The sequence below is a fragment of the Macaca thibetana genome, chromosome 1 (assembly GCF_024542745.1).
Source record: "Macaca thibetana thibetana isolate TM-01 chromosome 1, ASM2454274v1, whole genome shotgun sequence".
Lineage (NCBI taxonomy): Eukaryota > Metazoa > Chordata > Mammalia > Primates > Cercopithecidae > Macaca > Macaca thibetana.
The window spans coordinates 167,189,981-167,206,201 of record NC_065578.1 but is presented as its reverse complement, the minus strand read 5'-3'; the positions used below and the strand labels follow the sequence as shown (position 1 = coordinate 167,206,201).

The window sequence follows — 16,221 nt, the reverse complement described above, 5'->3', positions numbered from 1 at the left end:
ACCACTGCATCCAGCCAAGAAATGATTTTGGGGACTGCTTTTTATTAAAAGGAACCTTACCGAGGCCTCTTTTACCCTCATTCTCTGCCTAAATAATTTATTTTTAACTCCTGTATCACTATTACATATAAACTGATAAAATGTAGAATATTGTCAGGTAGTAATACATCAAGGTAAGGAGATACCCAAATCCTTTTCAATTTTCTGTCATTCCTGTCAATATTAATGAATGCATCAGATAACCCCTCAGTTCATTAATTTGCTTTTTCTTGGAGACCCTCTTTTGGAATAGTCTACCCTCCTTTCCATGTGACCAGGTAGCTCCCTAGGCTTGCACCCAATTGTTGCTTGTGAACTTTTTATTATTGTTATTCTGAATTGGATTCCTTGATTCCACTCACAAGCCTGCATTTTCTTGCAATCACTCTTCTTTGTTTTGGTGATGGAGTCACTGTACAATATCTTCTTAAGAAATAATGTCTGAGGGCAAATACTTGAGTCCTTGCTTTACCCTTTTGTGACACCACTTGTCAGATCACCATAAGCTGTTCTTTGATAGATATTGTAAAAGCAATTGAGTAGCTTTTTTTCTCACACATCCTCCAAGTGTCATTATAAGTTTTTACTAAACCTCAGGGCCACTCAATTCCTCCAAGGAGGAATCTACTCATTTCCTGTAGTAAGAAGTTTATAGGCTTACATGTTTGACTCTAATATTTCAGAAGTAGAAAAAGGGAAGGGAAGTTGAATTTAGTATGCCAATTTCTCCAACTGCACTCATTTCTGCCCCCACTTCATTTTTTGCTTTTCATTGTACTTGATTGGCTCACTTCTTTTTTTATGTTCTGTTTGAAGGTAGCTAGATTGCAACCTTCTCTGTTCTGCTTGTTCAGTTTCACCACGTGTTTTACATCTTCTGAAAATGTATTGAAGTCACTGTATATATTATTATTTCCTTTCTTGTTTTTTCTTCCTTGTGTGTTTATGATTATTCTACTCCTTCACTGAGATTTACAAAGAAGTTTACTGATATTTATTTGGTGGAAGAGTATGAAACATACAGCTATGTTTAACTAGAAGCCTTAATCTTATTTATCTTTATGTTCTCAATGATCCAAGCTAACACATAATAATAGTTAAATCTTGTACCAATTTGAAAGTAAGTTTAGATTCTTATAAACAATAAATAGTCAACATATATAGCAACAGACATTAAATCATAAATATTTTAAAAGTCACAGTTTATATTATTGGTCAAAGCCCTCAGTTTCTTTGGATCCCAATTTCATATATTAACAATAATAAATTTGGAATAATTAGTTTCTAAAGTAATTTCTGACACCAAGAACAACTAATTTATTTTTTCAATTGCTTGACCTCTAAGCACATTTTAACACCATAGCCTCTTATTGTTTTCAAACAATCTCTTCCTTGATTTCTCTGACACCTCTTCATTTTCATTCTATGTATCTGGCTATTTTCATCTATGTATTCTCCATTGTACAGTTTAGAGGTTTTTTTCTCAGTATTCTTTGCAGAGGATTTAGCTTTTCTTTGCTGAGAATATAATTCTTCCTCCTAAACTGGTTCTGGATTCCATATTTTTTGCTTTGCATTCTCTTTCCTGGCAATATGATCCATATCTATTGCTTTAAATACCATCTCTAGAAAATAACCTTTGAATGTATGGCTCCAGTGAAGCCCAGACGTCACCACCAACTTCTTAATTCATATCTGCTTATGAATAAATGAAAGTCAATTCAAGTTGAGCAGTCCTAAACAAAGCTCATGATCCATCTTTCACTACATTTCTCCTTCACTATTCCCATTTTAATGAATGATTTATGGTGAATACAGTCATACAAGACAGTAACTTAGGAATTGTCCCTAATGCTTCCACTCTCTCCCCTCATATACAATTCAACATTGAGATATTTTTAAAATTTGCTTCTAAACTGCCTCTCAAATTTATTAATATTATCTACATTAATGCCATTATAACTCTAAGCCAAGCATCACCATTGTCATAAGCATCCGTGTGAAAAGACCACCAAACAGGCTTTGTGTGAGTAACATGGCTGTTTATTTCACCTGGGTGTAGGCGGGCTGAGTCCGAAAAGAGAGTCAGCGAAGGGAGATAAGGGTGGGGCTGTTTTATAGGATTTGGGTAAGTAAAGGAAAATTACAGTCAAAGGGGGGTTGTTCTCTGGCGGGCAGGAGTAGGGGTTACAAGGTGCTCAGTGGTGGAGATTTTTGAGCCAGGATGAGCCAGAAAAAGGAATTTCACAAGATAATATCGTCGCTTAAGGCAAGGACCGGCCATTTTCACTTCTTTTGTGGTGGAATGCCATCAGTTAAGGCAAGGCAGGGCATTTGCACTTCTTTTGTGATTCTTCAGTTACTTCAGGCCATCTGGGCATATATACGTGCAAGTCACAGGGGGTGTGATGGCTTGGCTTGGGCTCAGAGGCCTGACATTCCTGCCTTCTTATATTAATAAGAAAAATAAAACAAAATAGTGTGAAGTGTTGGGGCGGCGAAAATTTTGGGGGAGTGGTATGGAGAGAGAATGGGCAATGTTTCTCAGGGCTACTTCAAGTGGGATTAGGGGTGGCGTGGAACCTAGAGTGGGAGAGATTAAGCTGAAGGAAGATTTTGTGGTAAGGGGTGATATTGTGGGGTCGTTAGAAGAAACATTTGTCGTATAGAATGATTGGTGATGGCCTGGATAAGGTTTTGGATGAATTGAGCCGGAAAAAACAAGAAGAAAAATGGGTATTAAAGGACTAAGAATTGGGAGGGCCCAGGACATCCAATTAGAAAGTGCCTAATGGGGTTCAGTGTAGCCTTGCCAGCAAAGATTATTTATTTACTTTAAGAGGGAATTTAGAGTGGCGGTTTGGGATAGCACTAGGAGATATCAGCTGTGATGGCTTAGAGAAACAGTGTAAACTAGCAATGTAAACATGAGCAGGGCATTTATGAGTAGTTGAGAACGGTGAATAGGAGTATGACTAGACAGAAGACAGTAGGAATGAAAGTTTTTTGGGGTGCAGTCCTAGTTGGTCTGGTGTCTGGAATGAGACTGGGACCTAATAAAAAGGAGTGTCCACACAGGAGCTCAAATGGGCTGTAACCTGTAGCATTCCAAGGATAGGCCTGAATTCTGAGAAGGGAAAGTGGTAAAAGTATTGTCTAGTCCTTTTTAAGTTGGAGGCTGAGCTGGGTGAGGCGTGATTTTAAAAGAATGTTCTACCTTTCCTGAAGATTGAGGACGGTAAAGGATATAAAGGTTTCACTGAATACTAAGAGCCTGAGAAACTGTTTGGGTGATTTGACTAGTAAAGGCTGGTCCGTTATCAGACTGTATAGAGGTAGGAAGGCCAAACAGAGGAATTATGTCTGACAGAAGAGAAGAAATGACCGTGGTGGCCTTCTCAGACCCTGTGGGAAAGGCTTCTACCTATCCAGTGAAAGTATCTACCCAGACTAAGAGATATTTTAGTTTTCTGACTCGGGGCGTGTGAGTAAAGTCAATTTGCCAGTCCTGGGTGGGGGCAAAACCTCCAGCTTGATGTGTAGGGAAGGGAGGAGGCCTGAACAATCCCTGAGGGGTAGTAGAATAGCAGATAGAACACTGAGAAGTGATCTCCTTGAGGATAGATTTCTATGATGGAAAGGAAATGCGAGGTTCTAAGAGGTAGACTAGCAGCTTGTAACCTACATGGAAGAGGTTATGAAATGACGATAGAATAGAATGGGCCCGTGAGGCTGGAAGGAGATGTTTTCCTTGGTCTAAGACCCATTCGCCTTGTGTGGGAAGAGATTGATAGGTGGAAGTTTCAGTGGGGGAGAAGGTGGGAGTGGCCGATGTGAAGGAGGAAAACTGCCATGAGGGATAGAAGTTGGAAGCTAGCTGATTTTTTAGCTAATTTATCAGCATAAGCATTGTCATGAGCGATGGGATCTGATGCCTTTTGATGGCTGCTTTTTAGCTACCTTATCAGCATAAGCGTTGTCTTGAGCAAAGGTTGGGGGAAGAAAATAGATTTTGAAAGTTCTGAGAACTGTAGAGAGTTGAACATAGTTTGGGATTTTTAGGGCCTCTAACAGTATTAAAGCAGTGGCAGCCACTGCACGCAGACATGAGGGCTAGGCTAAAACAGTAAGGTCAAGTTGTTTGAACAGAAAGGCTACAGCTCCTGTGTAAGAATTCTGTCTGCACTAACCATGCCTAGGAAGGAAAGGAGTTGTTGTTTTGTAGAAGGGATTGGGGTTTGGGAGATTAGCCAGACACGATCAGCAGGGAGCGTAAGTGTGGATTTATGAGAATTATGCCGAGATAGGTAACAGATGAGGAAGAAATTTGGGCTTGACTGAAGTAATGGGGGCTGTCCGTGAGGCCTTGCAGCAGTACAGCCTAGGTAATTTGCTGAACCTGATGGGTGTTAGGGTCAGTCCAAGTGAAAGCGAAGAGAGGCTGTGATGAAGGGTGTAAAGGAATAGTAAAGAAAGTATGTTTGAGATCCAGAACAGAATAACGGGTTGTAGAGGGAGGTATTGAGGATAGGAGAGTATATGGATTTGGCACCATGGGGTGGATAGGCAAGACAGTTTGGTTGATAAGGCGCAGAGATCTTGAATTAACCTATAAGGCTTGTCTGGTTTTAGGACAGGTAAAATGGGGGAATTGTAAGGGGAGTTTACAGTCTTTAAAAGGCCATGCTGTAGCAAGTGAGTGATAATAGACTTTAATCCTTTTAAAGCATGCTGCGGGGTGGGATATTGGCATTGAGTGGGGTAAGGGTGATTGGGTTTAATGAGATGGTAAGGGGTGCATGATCGCCAAGGGGAGGTATTTGTGGTGGAATGTCATCAGTTAAGGTGAGGCAGGGCATTTGCACTTATTTTGTGATTCTTCAGTTACTTCAGGCCATCTGGGCGTATATACATGCAAGTCACAGGGGATGCGATGGCTTGGCTTGGGCTCAGAGGCCTGACAACCATCTCTTGCCTTGGATGAATATAGAGTCCTTCTAATTGGTCTCCCTAACACTTTGTTTCTGCTTTCCAGTTAAATTTCCACACTGCAAAAAGAATAACCATTTTAGAAATCACATCTGTTCAGGTTGCCCTTTAAAACCCTTCCATGAATTCCTATTTCTCTTAGGAGAAACAAAAAATATTCTTCATTTGGCGTATGAGTCCTTCATGATCCTTCCCCAGCTGTTAGAGCACATTTGGCATAACCATTATAAATAGGAGTTGTAGAACCGGACTGCCTGGGATTAAATCTGAAATACTCAGTCATTAGCTGTGTGAATTATACAAGATATTTTCTTCTCTGAGCCTCGGTTTTCAGATGGGTTATTAATATTGAGTACCTGCTTCATATAATTGTTTTAAAAATTGAATTAGCTACAACATATAAACTACTTTGATTTATATGCCTTTCACGCAATTTAAACATCAAATTATAATATTAATATTACTATCTTTTCATTGTCTTCTCATGATCATCTCCCTCTCCATCTCTGTATTTTAGCCATAATATTGTTTGTTTGTTTTCATTATTCAAGTACACAAGCTCAGCCCCACCCCAGTATTTACACATACAGCAGTATTTCCTTTCCGTGGATTGTGCTCCACCCTCCCACCCACACCTCCATCACAGCTGATTTAATTCCCTTTAACTCATCCTTCAGGTTTCAGGTTTCCTGCAAAGTGTCCTCTAACATTAAATCAGTTTCCACCATTCTAAGATTACATAGCACCCTGTACTTTCATTCACAGCACATACCAGTTTATAACTAAATATAATTTTAAAAATATCTTTCTCATCAACTATACCATGTGCTCTGAAAATATAAAAAGTATATTTATTATCTCATGTTACAGTTAGTATCTGTTACCATTTTCTCATTTGTTTATCTAAAGTGGTTAAAATGTTTCATAATTGTATCAGGAAAAGTATGTTGTCACTAGTTGGGGAAATTTATGCAAAACTTGAAAATGGGCAAAGGGATGTAACATATCCTTTCAATGTCAATCAAGAGCATTGTTTAACAGGGTAACCCAAAGATTATTACATTCTCTAGGAGAATATAGCTGTCTTAGATTTTTACCCTTTTCTATATAATTATTATCCAGAACCTGCAAAGTGACAGCTTGCAGGTTTCTTACCAGTAAAAAAGAATAAAAGAAGAAACCTGAAGTTTATGATTGTAGTTGTCCTCTAAAATATTAGCCAGCATCATATTCAACTAAACATTTATAAATATTTCTTATTTTAATATTTTTAAATATCTACAGACAACAGTTACTCAAATGCTCTTTTAACTAGCTTTACTATCCCTCTGCTCTCCTCAAAAATAAAATAATCTTTGTTCATTTTATACATTCTCTTTATCTTTCATGAATAATATTTTTAAAATTTATATTTGGCATAATCAATGGGTCTACTAGATTAAATCACTGTTGTACTATAGTAATTGGTTCAGTGGTTGCCTGAAAACTATTGGTTCTAATGGATTATGTAATAGATTATAAATACATAGCTTGGCTGGCACATTTTTTTTCTGGCAGTTATATTATATTTATTACATATACTGTGAGATAAAAATTGATGCATTTTCATCTCAATTTAGGCTAAAGCCCCAACACAATAAAAACCAACTGTTCCCATATTCCAAATTGAATTATGATTACACTATTCTAAGTGGAAAGGAAAGAAAATTTCTGTCTTTTTAAAAAAAATGTTAGTTTCTCAAGCAACACAAAGACAATAAAAGTACTGTTATTTAAAGATGAAGAGAAGACTTTTGGTGACAGATCTTAATATGCTGAGTCCTATCCACATCCCAAAGGGAAGAGAGCAGGAGGCACTTCCCTCTTCATGTAATGTGAAACCATAGGGGCTTTTCAAAGTCCACCGAGATTACTTCGATAACTTCGTATAGTTCCCCTGGAGCTTGAGAAACTATAATATATTGTTGTCTGACTCAATATCTTTTTAAAAAAATAAGACTGGATTATTAGTTGTTATCAGGGCAAATCAAGGATAAAGGTGTTTGAGTTGAATCAGCCTTTTGATAAGAACTGACATGAGTCAGTATCTTCACTCTGTTGCTTGTGAGACCAAAGGCCTCAAATGATTAGAGATACATGAATTACAATAGGCATTCTTTCGTATAGTTTCACAGCTAGGTGATATGTTACAACGAAAGCGAGGCTTAGACTGAATTCTACCTCTCACAGAAAATTTATTTGTAAACAGGTCCCAAACAGTCATGGGACCTGTTGTGGTAGAAGTATTAAGTTAACCTTCTCATCCAGTAAGACGACAGATCCCTCAAAAACACTGTGGCACAGTGGACTGAATAAAGCCCTTGACCAAGACCCTCACTCAGGAAGATGTCAGTCTGAGAGCTCTCCAGACTTTGTTCAAGGGTCAAATCTATATAAGATTATTAGCTAATAAACACCTCTTGACCATTAATCATTTCAGCAAATACATATATTTCTAAATTCCCTTATACTGGTCATCAAGTCTTCCATTGTTTATTGAGAAAACGATAGTTCAAGAGTTTTTAGTTGAAATCAACCTATGACTTTAAAATTCTTGCATGGATTTCTTTTTATCTCAGTAAAAATGGGAAAAGTTATTAATTTCAAATGCTAATTCACTACCCCTATAGTGAGCATTCCTAGGTATTTCAAGTGTTAACCAAGTACTCATAAAATAAAATATCAGTGCATATTCCAAAAGTTTTACTCATGATGCTGAATTTTTTTCAATAAATTACTGACAGTATAAGACCTGAAGTTTCATAGGTTTTTCTGGCAAAAGAATGGGTAGTCTGTTTGCACAGGACAAGACACAGGCCATTACCAAATGTAACTAGTCGGAATAGAGTTGTTCTTTGTCTCCCTTACAGAAACCATGAATGAGAGGTTCCCAGTGGTGGGGCAGTGAGCATGGAAGAACCCACACACCCTGAAAGTCAGTGTCAGCTTTAAATGTCTGCCCTGCAGGACAGCCCGATGTTCCCTCACATCATTAATCAAATAGGAAGGTTCATGTCACATTCCAACATTCACTGTGTATGGAAAGCTTCTCCTTTGATAGGGAAGATTATTGTGTTTCAACTTTGGATGAAGTTTATAATTTTAAATTAATAGAATGGATTGAACAAAATAATTACTGAAATGAGACAGTGTATGAAAACTGGAAGTTACTTGAGAATTTTTTATGTTAAAGTGACAATGACAGCCATGGGACTTGCCCTAGTTTTCATCCAAGGGAAGAAAAGGCAAAATGAGTCCTACAGCATGGAGTGAATGGACAATGGAGGTTACAAATAAGATTCTTGCATATTTGTCCTTATTGAGTGGCATTGTTTCAGTATGACGATTTCTGTTCCAAATTTTCTCACAGACAAATAACATGGGTGGATCAGGAATCATAGTATTCAGATCCCACACACTAGTATTATAAAATAGTCTCTTCTCCTCTTCCTTTCAACATCTAAAAGTTTTTAGCTGAAATGTCTGGAATTTCCTAATGCCACAATTCAGAAAAGGGATGCGTCATATATGTTGTAATTCTGTGTTTATTACACTAATGGCTAAAGGAGTAGAGATGGCCTTAAATTACAAGCTATCAGGGACAGAGTTTCTGGTGACAGTACACTGCCACTGAAGCATCAGTTGTCTCACCCAGGGCAAAGGGCATTGACGGTGTGATAAGTTTCTGGAGGGAAATATAAGCTGTAGTGAGACAAAATTGCCTGAAGCTATGAGTGGTCTTAGAGGTCATAGCTAGAGAACACTAGTTGTATTTATGTCCCCTGTTCCAGCTGCTACCATAAGTTCTGAAGGTAGTTTTCTTTCAGGCACAGTTTCTGAGCAAAGCTACTGCTCAGAGTTTTACTCAGTTGAAAGGATGCTATATTATATCAGACCAAGGTCATGTGAATAACTTCTTTGATTTGTACCTCAGTTCATAAAGGGTCAATCTCACATTAGTGTCTGGGGCTCTGGTTTTTTCTTTAGCAGTCTTTACACTTCTCACTCCTGCCATGTCACCATCAGTGTTTTTACCCCCCTTGCCTTCATGAAGCCCTGACTTCATTCCAGAGGCATTCCAACAAATGCTGATTTAATCCCTGACTCCATTCTGGAAGGAAGATCATAGAAAATATTTTATAAACCTCAATGGAAATAACTGTTTCTTTCAGATTATTCAGAGTGAAGCATCTTTCAAACAAACTTTAAAAAAAAAAATCATTTCCATTCTTTCATAGCATAGCTGAGTTACTGTGATAAGGGAAATTCTCTTCCACAAGAGTGAAAAGGGAAAGATAAAGGAAGTGAGAGAAGCTGAACACACAACTCTACCTCCTTCTACCTCATATGTTTTAGGACACTTCATCTACAATTTTTCAACATTTCAGATTTTAAATAATGTATCAACTGATTGGCTAAATCCTTCCACTCTTCAGTGTGCCTGCCACCAGCTACCTGTTACACACAGGTTTTCTACGAGCTACCATTCTTCTCTAATAATTTTTAAAATTGCCATTCTCAGTGCTTTTGGCTAAGAAGAGTGTATTCCAAAAAAACTCTAATTGGAGAAAGGATTGTAAATTGGGAAGGAATTTGAATAATGTTATAATTTTATACATTATTAATTACCATTTCTACTTGCAGCGGCTTCGAACTTCCACTATTTAGCATCATTATGCTCAATTATCATGTATATTTCTCTAGGAAATAACTGAATATGCCAATAGATTTATGGAAAAATCTTTTCAAGAATGAATGATTGACAAATATTAACTTCATGTGTGGTCCTTGATAAATTAATATTGGTTTGTATCATCTTCACCATACCTTTGTCTGTATATGTAGAACTACCTACAGTGACCAAATTTCACCATAAGGGTTACCACTAGACTTTAGAATAGGAATGCATGGCAGTGAGGAGGAACAGTTGATTGGCCATGATGCTTAAGTATACACTACTTTCGCAAAGGAAAATAATTGCATGCTAGAACTTTCGTGTCAGAACTAAACAGTGTCATCACTGATCAAATTCCTTCTGTAAGTACACAACCCCTACTCTATAAACTAATTAAATCTCATTGTACTCTCTTATTTTGTTATCTGTTGTGAATCCAAAACCTTATAATCAGTGAGAGAAGTGCATTTTTGGTTAGGTGAAACAACTTATAATTACAGCTAAATAGATGGCATACTGTTATACTCAGAATAAATGTCACTGATAAGTGAACTATAAATGCACACGTTTCTTTTGAGATCAATTCAAGAAAGCAGTGGAAAAGGTAATTAGACAAAATTCAGTATAGTATCCAAACAGTACATCCCAAATTAAAATTAATATAGAGCATTGCTTTACTTCAGAACAAAGTGTTGAACAACTTGTACTGGAGGATACTACATGTCAGTGAAATCGGAAACAAAGAACTGAATACAAATGGAATGAGCTTCCTATTCCGTCACCTTCCTATTTTTCTTTCTAAAAAAATATCTTCATGAAATTCTGAGATTTTGCACTTAGGAAATACATTGATAAAATGCAACAATAAAATGCTCCATTATAGAAACTGTAATTTTTAGAAAAGTGCCCAGCAGGAAAATAATGAGCAGTCAAATACTTGCAAAAAATGTATAGAGACAATCTTGAGGATTAGTAATCGTGATTTTTCCATGAAGACTCTGAGTTTCTGAAATGAAAAAGTCTATATTTGTCATAGAATAAAACAAGTAAGTACTTATATTAAAACTTGAGGGAAAATCACTTTTTCTTATAGCCTAGTAAATTGCAATCAATACTCTGCTTGCCTAGTAGTTGAGATATTTTTATCAATTTATCTGCAATTACCAAAGAAATATCATGCTGAGGTAATTACATGCTGTTCCTACTTTTTGAAAAGTAGTGTTTTGTCAAATAGTGCCTGGATATATCTATTGGTCCTACACAAATTCAAAGGGAATCTGGAGAAACTTACTGAGAGAAATGTATTATGCTTTACAATTTCATTTCAAAGTTATATAGAGTTAAGGACCTAACTACTAGTTATAAAACAGTTATGTGCATCTATTGCTCTGATTTTTACTGTTTTTGCAATATCTCTATGCAGAGGGCTATATTTAAAAGATACTTTTTAAAATTATTTTTACTTTTATTGTCTAAGATCTTTACACTTTTCTTTGTTAATTATAAGCCTTGTCTTTTAGGTCCATATGTTCTCATAGTTTATCAGCATGCAAAGAAGAAGTTATTATTATGGGTAACATTTATTGGGCATTTACCATATGCCAGGCCCTATTCGAAGGGTTTTTACATGAATTAGATCATTTGATCTGCACAACAAATCGTGAAGACACATATTTTGTTATCACTACGGTTTTACAAATGAGAAGGAATGAGATACAGAGATGTTTAAATTCATCCTGTTGGTTGCAGAACAGGTGAGAAGCAGAGCCAGGCTTTAAAGTCAGCAATTAGGTCCAATGTTTGATTGTAACACCATATTTCCCCTGTTATAAAATACCCAGCCAAATAAAAGAAGAATGTTTCTCTGAAGCCGTCGTCCTTTCAGGCAAATTCACTAGAAGCTTACAAATGTTAATAATATTTAATATAAATAAGTAAAAATTATGACAAAGCAAGAAGCTTTTAAGCAGCTTAGGAGGACAAATAAAAGGACAAGTCTAAATAAGTAGTTTCTGTACACTTACAATGTACTAAGACAATGCCAAAATCTCACTAATTGAGTACATATAAGGTATTGCTTTAAAACATAATACATCAAGAATTTACCATGTTAGGGATTATTATTCCTTTGATATGCTGACTAAAGGGTGACTAAATAAGGATGACTTTATCACAGGCAAACCATTGTTTGTGTAACAACAAAATTATCTGTTTTCATACTATGGCATACAAGCATGTTTAAGCCAAAATGTCCTATGTTTAATATTACGTTTGAAAAATATGTGCACAAGCTTTAATATGATAGTATTTGGAAATATTGTAGCTCCAGGTGTGAGAGCACCTCTCAGTGGTGGAAAGGTATTGCTATTGTAAAGACAGAAAACTGGCATGTTCTAGTAATAACTGAATTTTTAGTGAGCTAACAATATTTTTGTGGATTTTCTGAACCGTTTGTTTTCTACTGACTCCCCAGTTTTCCCTACTTTTTTTCTTGTATTAGTTATTGCTAGCAAGAAAAGGTAAGAAATATTCAGAGTATTGTGCTACTCTTAACTTTCAAAAAAGACAGAATAATTTAATTCTGGGTCTTTAGGAAAATTAAGGATAAATTAGTAACATCATATTTCTTTCTTCTATATGTTTAAGAATGAATCCAGGACACAAAGGAAATACTTTATTATGGGTTCAACCAAAGAAGCAGAACCAATGCTAATCTATATCTATCCATCCATCTTCCTTCCCCGACTATCTGTCTTGTGTACTTCACAAGCCCATCATAGGACAAAAGCAGCAGTCTTACCTTAACAAATGCAGAAGGCCAAATCCCTAGGGGTTTGAGTTTGATGCTGGAGCTTGGAGTTCACAAGATAGGCAGCTGGGGAGGGAAGATGGATGTAAATTAGAGCAAGAGCAATCAAGAGCCCATGAAGGCAAGCTAGAGGCTCCAAGAACAGACTGTCACCTATGTCAATTCTTGTTGCTCTGATCTTGTTTGTATGATTATATTGCAGACGTTAAGGCCCATTGTCATGGACTTAAGCATCCGCACAAGTCCAAGAGGTAAGGAAGCTGAAAGAGGATCCGGTGGAAGGTGGGACAAATGCAGACTGCCACTGCCTCACATCAATGAAGTGAGCCAGCAGTGACAACATTTGTGAGCTACAAAGTGGTTGCTGCTCATATTCTCCCTCCAAACCTCCCATAAGGTACTCTGTCATACTCCACCCTAACCAGAAACGTACAGAAAATAAAATTCTGAAAAACTTAAGAAAAAGTAGTTAAGCCCAGCCAAGTTCACCTATTGTCAACTTGGCACCCATATACATCTTCTTAAATCATATTAATCTCCAGATATTGAAAACAGCAAAGCCATGCTTTCACATAACATATTGCAGCTATTTCAGATACAGCTGAAAACACATTAATCTTTTAAAAGAAAGAATATAAAGTCCCTTTTTTCTCTTTGGGTGATATTCATTCTTCTATTCATGCTCCATTATTGACATGGTATAACTTAAATACTGAAATATAAAGTTAAGCACTATTAACGCATCTTTTTTACATGATTAGGGAATAAGAGGAGAAAGAAAAGAAAATAAACATTGTGTATGTGATATCACACACACAAAAGAGTCATATTTATATAGAGATAAGAAATATTCATAATTAAATTAGTCCATATATCGGCAACTGGTTTCATTGTTATAGCTGGTATGTTTAAATAACTTCTTCCACTACTATTTTTATACCCTTTGCTCCCAGCAAGAAAGTCAGTTGTTGTAGTTTCTTGCCTGATGAAGTTACCCAAATCATTATTCCTGAAGGATTTGGGTAATTATCAGTCTAGCCTGAATTGAGCTGTGCTAGTTTTCCACTGATTTCTATCATAAGACATGAGCGTACTAAGAAGCACTCTGGAAGATCTCTTCTGTTTCAGAAATACATGTCTTTTTTGATTTTTAGTAGAAACCCAATTTTACCTTGATAACCAGAAGAATCACTCCAACTAGTACAGAAACTCCATTCGTTGCCTGTTAATTGAAGACCCTAATTTGGCTGGGTCAAATCTCAGTGTCTAATTCAATGCAATCATTATTGCATTATCACTTGATGGAAGCATTACTTCCTTTGAAATAAGGATCTCTAAATTCACAGGGCCTAAAATCATGGCAATGAGAGGAAAAAGTTTGCTAGTATATCACCTGAAATCATATTTATAGTACTCTCTGATTTTTTTTTTCCCTCGTTTTGATTCCCTGGCCCATACATTTTGACTATAAGAGATACGGCACCGCACATGTATTCTGACCATGCGGAATATCCTGGGGATATTACTTTAGCCCTGAAAATTGTTGCCATATGGCTGACATCATAAACGAGTCTTCAAAAAACCATTCCACCATACTATTATCTATGCTGTGAAGAAAATTATAGCAAGATTAATTTCATGAGCAAGGGCCTTTGCCATGTTTATTTGCTGTGAAATAAATTCCTTGGTCAGCAATGATGGTATGAGGAATAATATGATCCTGAATAAGATATTCTGTAGCACACAGATAGTATTGTTGGCTGGATTTGGAACTCAGAAGTTTCTGTGACCAGTAAATATTGATGAGTAGAAGTCCACACTGCAGATCTGATGTAAATCTTCATCCCTGTCATCATGGCCACATTCTTCATAAGTCTGTGGGTCAACGAAAGGAGTGGCTAGGGAAAGAGGCTAACATCTAGAGTACAGGTAATCCTACACACCTGGTTATTAAAACTCTCTTCTGTTGAGGTTACCCTTTGGTAATCTTTCACTTGAGCTACTAACATTTCCACATCATGTGTGGTGAAGTATCTCCACATGCTTCCCGTGATCACAAATTTAATCTTATTCCAAGTTCTTAACCATCTTACCAAACAACTGGCCACATCCTATGAGTCAATATAAACCTATACTTCTAACTATTTCTTCTTCCAGGCAAAAAAAAATGAACGGTCAGGTGCACTGTTCAAGTTATGCCCACTGGGAAGATTTACCTTCACCACCGTCTTTCAGGGACATTTGAAAGACAGGCTGTAGGGCAGCAGCTGTCCTCTTTTGACAAATACTTGAATATTTTGCAGCATCACCAATAAATCACAGACCCAAATTTTATCTTCCTCATTAAATTAGTTGTAGGGAATTTTCCATGAGATTATAGTTGTGCACTGGGAGAGATAAGTTAACAAAGCAGAAGTAAGGACCATGGGCACTTGGGTCATTCCTTGGTCAACTCAACTTTCTTGTGCCTTCAGGGTCTGTTCAAGTCCCATCTCATCTGTACCACTGCCATTTGATAATGGACTGCTGTTATGCATGACCAGTTTTATGGCTTGGTAGGTCAGAAAACACCCACTTCATGATGGGTAGTTTAGATCACATAATAACTTGGTGGTCTGTGGTCAAGCTTTCAATCTCAACTAAAGCCCTAAGGCAAGCCAAAAAAGCTGTTTCTCTCAAAAGGAAAATAGGTATCCACATGGTTTTGCTCCAAAGCCTAATGGTGTGCATAATGATTCTCCTATAGTGGACTGCTCAAGGCCCCAATCAGCACTCCTATCTGCCACCAACACTTTAACCACCATCAGATGTGGTGGGTCATAACATCTCACAGTCACAGCAGATTGGCCTGGACCTGTTGCAGAACCTTCTCTTACTCTGAACCCATCCATAACTGTAGATTTTAGAGGTAATTTGGTAAATAGGTTGAAATAGTACACCAAAATAGGAATTTCTGTTAATATCTACAGTCTTCTATGGTCATTGAAATAATTTCCTGGAAACATAACAAATTGAATATTATATAGGCATAATCTGATTCCTAAATAATAAAAATTCAATCATATTTGGAGATACTTATAAAGATACTTGGTCAGGGAATTTCAAAATTGTCTATCTACCACTCTTTAAAGATTTGATTGTTTTCAAATTAAAAACAAAATGTATTTCAATCAATGCTTCCATTTGTGGTCCACGTGTTGATGTGTACCTGGGAGTCTATTTATGTGGTAATTTCTTCAGTAAAAAATTCTGAAAAAATATTGATGCATTAAGTTTGTAAATTTCAGTAAATTCAGTTCATACTGATCTCTAGAGAAGGAATATTAAGATAGACCGTCAAAAAGCTGTATGTGAGAATCCACAAAATATTTTATTAGATTGATAAACACAAATAATGGGGAAAACTTGATGCAATGTTCATTATTTAATTTATAGAAGGAAAGGCTAAAAGAAACTGACTATTTTATTGAAGAGGATGCAGAAATTTTGTCTTCAGTGAATCAAAAAAAAAAAAAAGATGAAAAAAAGGAAAAAAGAAGAAAAAAGAAAGAAAGTGAGAGAGACAGAGATGTAGATTCTCAGCATTGAAAATATAATACATAGAATCAAAAAAAACCAGAAGACAGGTAGGTATTTATATTCCTTCAGTTTCACTTTTGTATTCACATTT

At 36.5% G+C, this 16,221-nt stretch overlaps 1 long non-coding RNA gene across 1 annotated transcript in view; it reads left to right on the top strand.

Annotated features, from left to right (window-relative positions):
* LOC126949858 (uncharacterized) overlaps positions 1 to 15,998 on the top strand; it is a 76,861-nt gene extending 60,863 nt beyond the window's left edge. The window contains exons 2-3 of the long non-coding RNA XR_007723981.1: positions 12,754 to 12,802; positions 15,987 to 15,998. This is a non-coding gene — a long non-coding RNA (uncharacterized LOC126949858). The remainder of the gene's footprint in view (positions 1 to 12,753; positions 12,803 to 15,986) is intronic.
* The last annotated feature ends 223 nt before the right edge of the window (positions 15,999 to 16,221 follow it).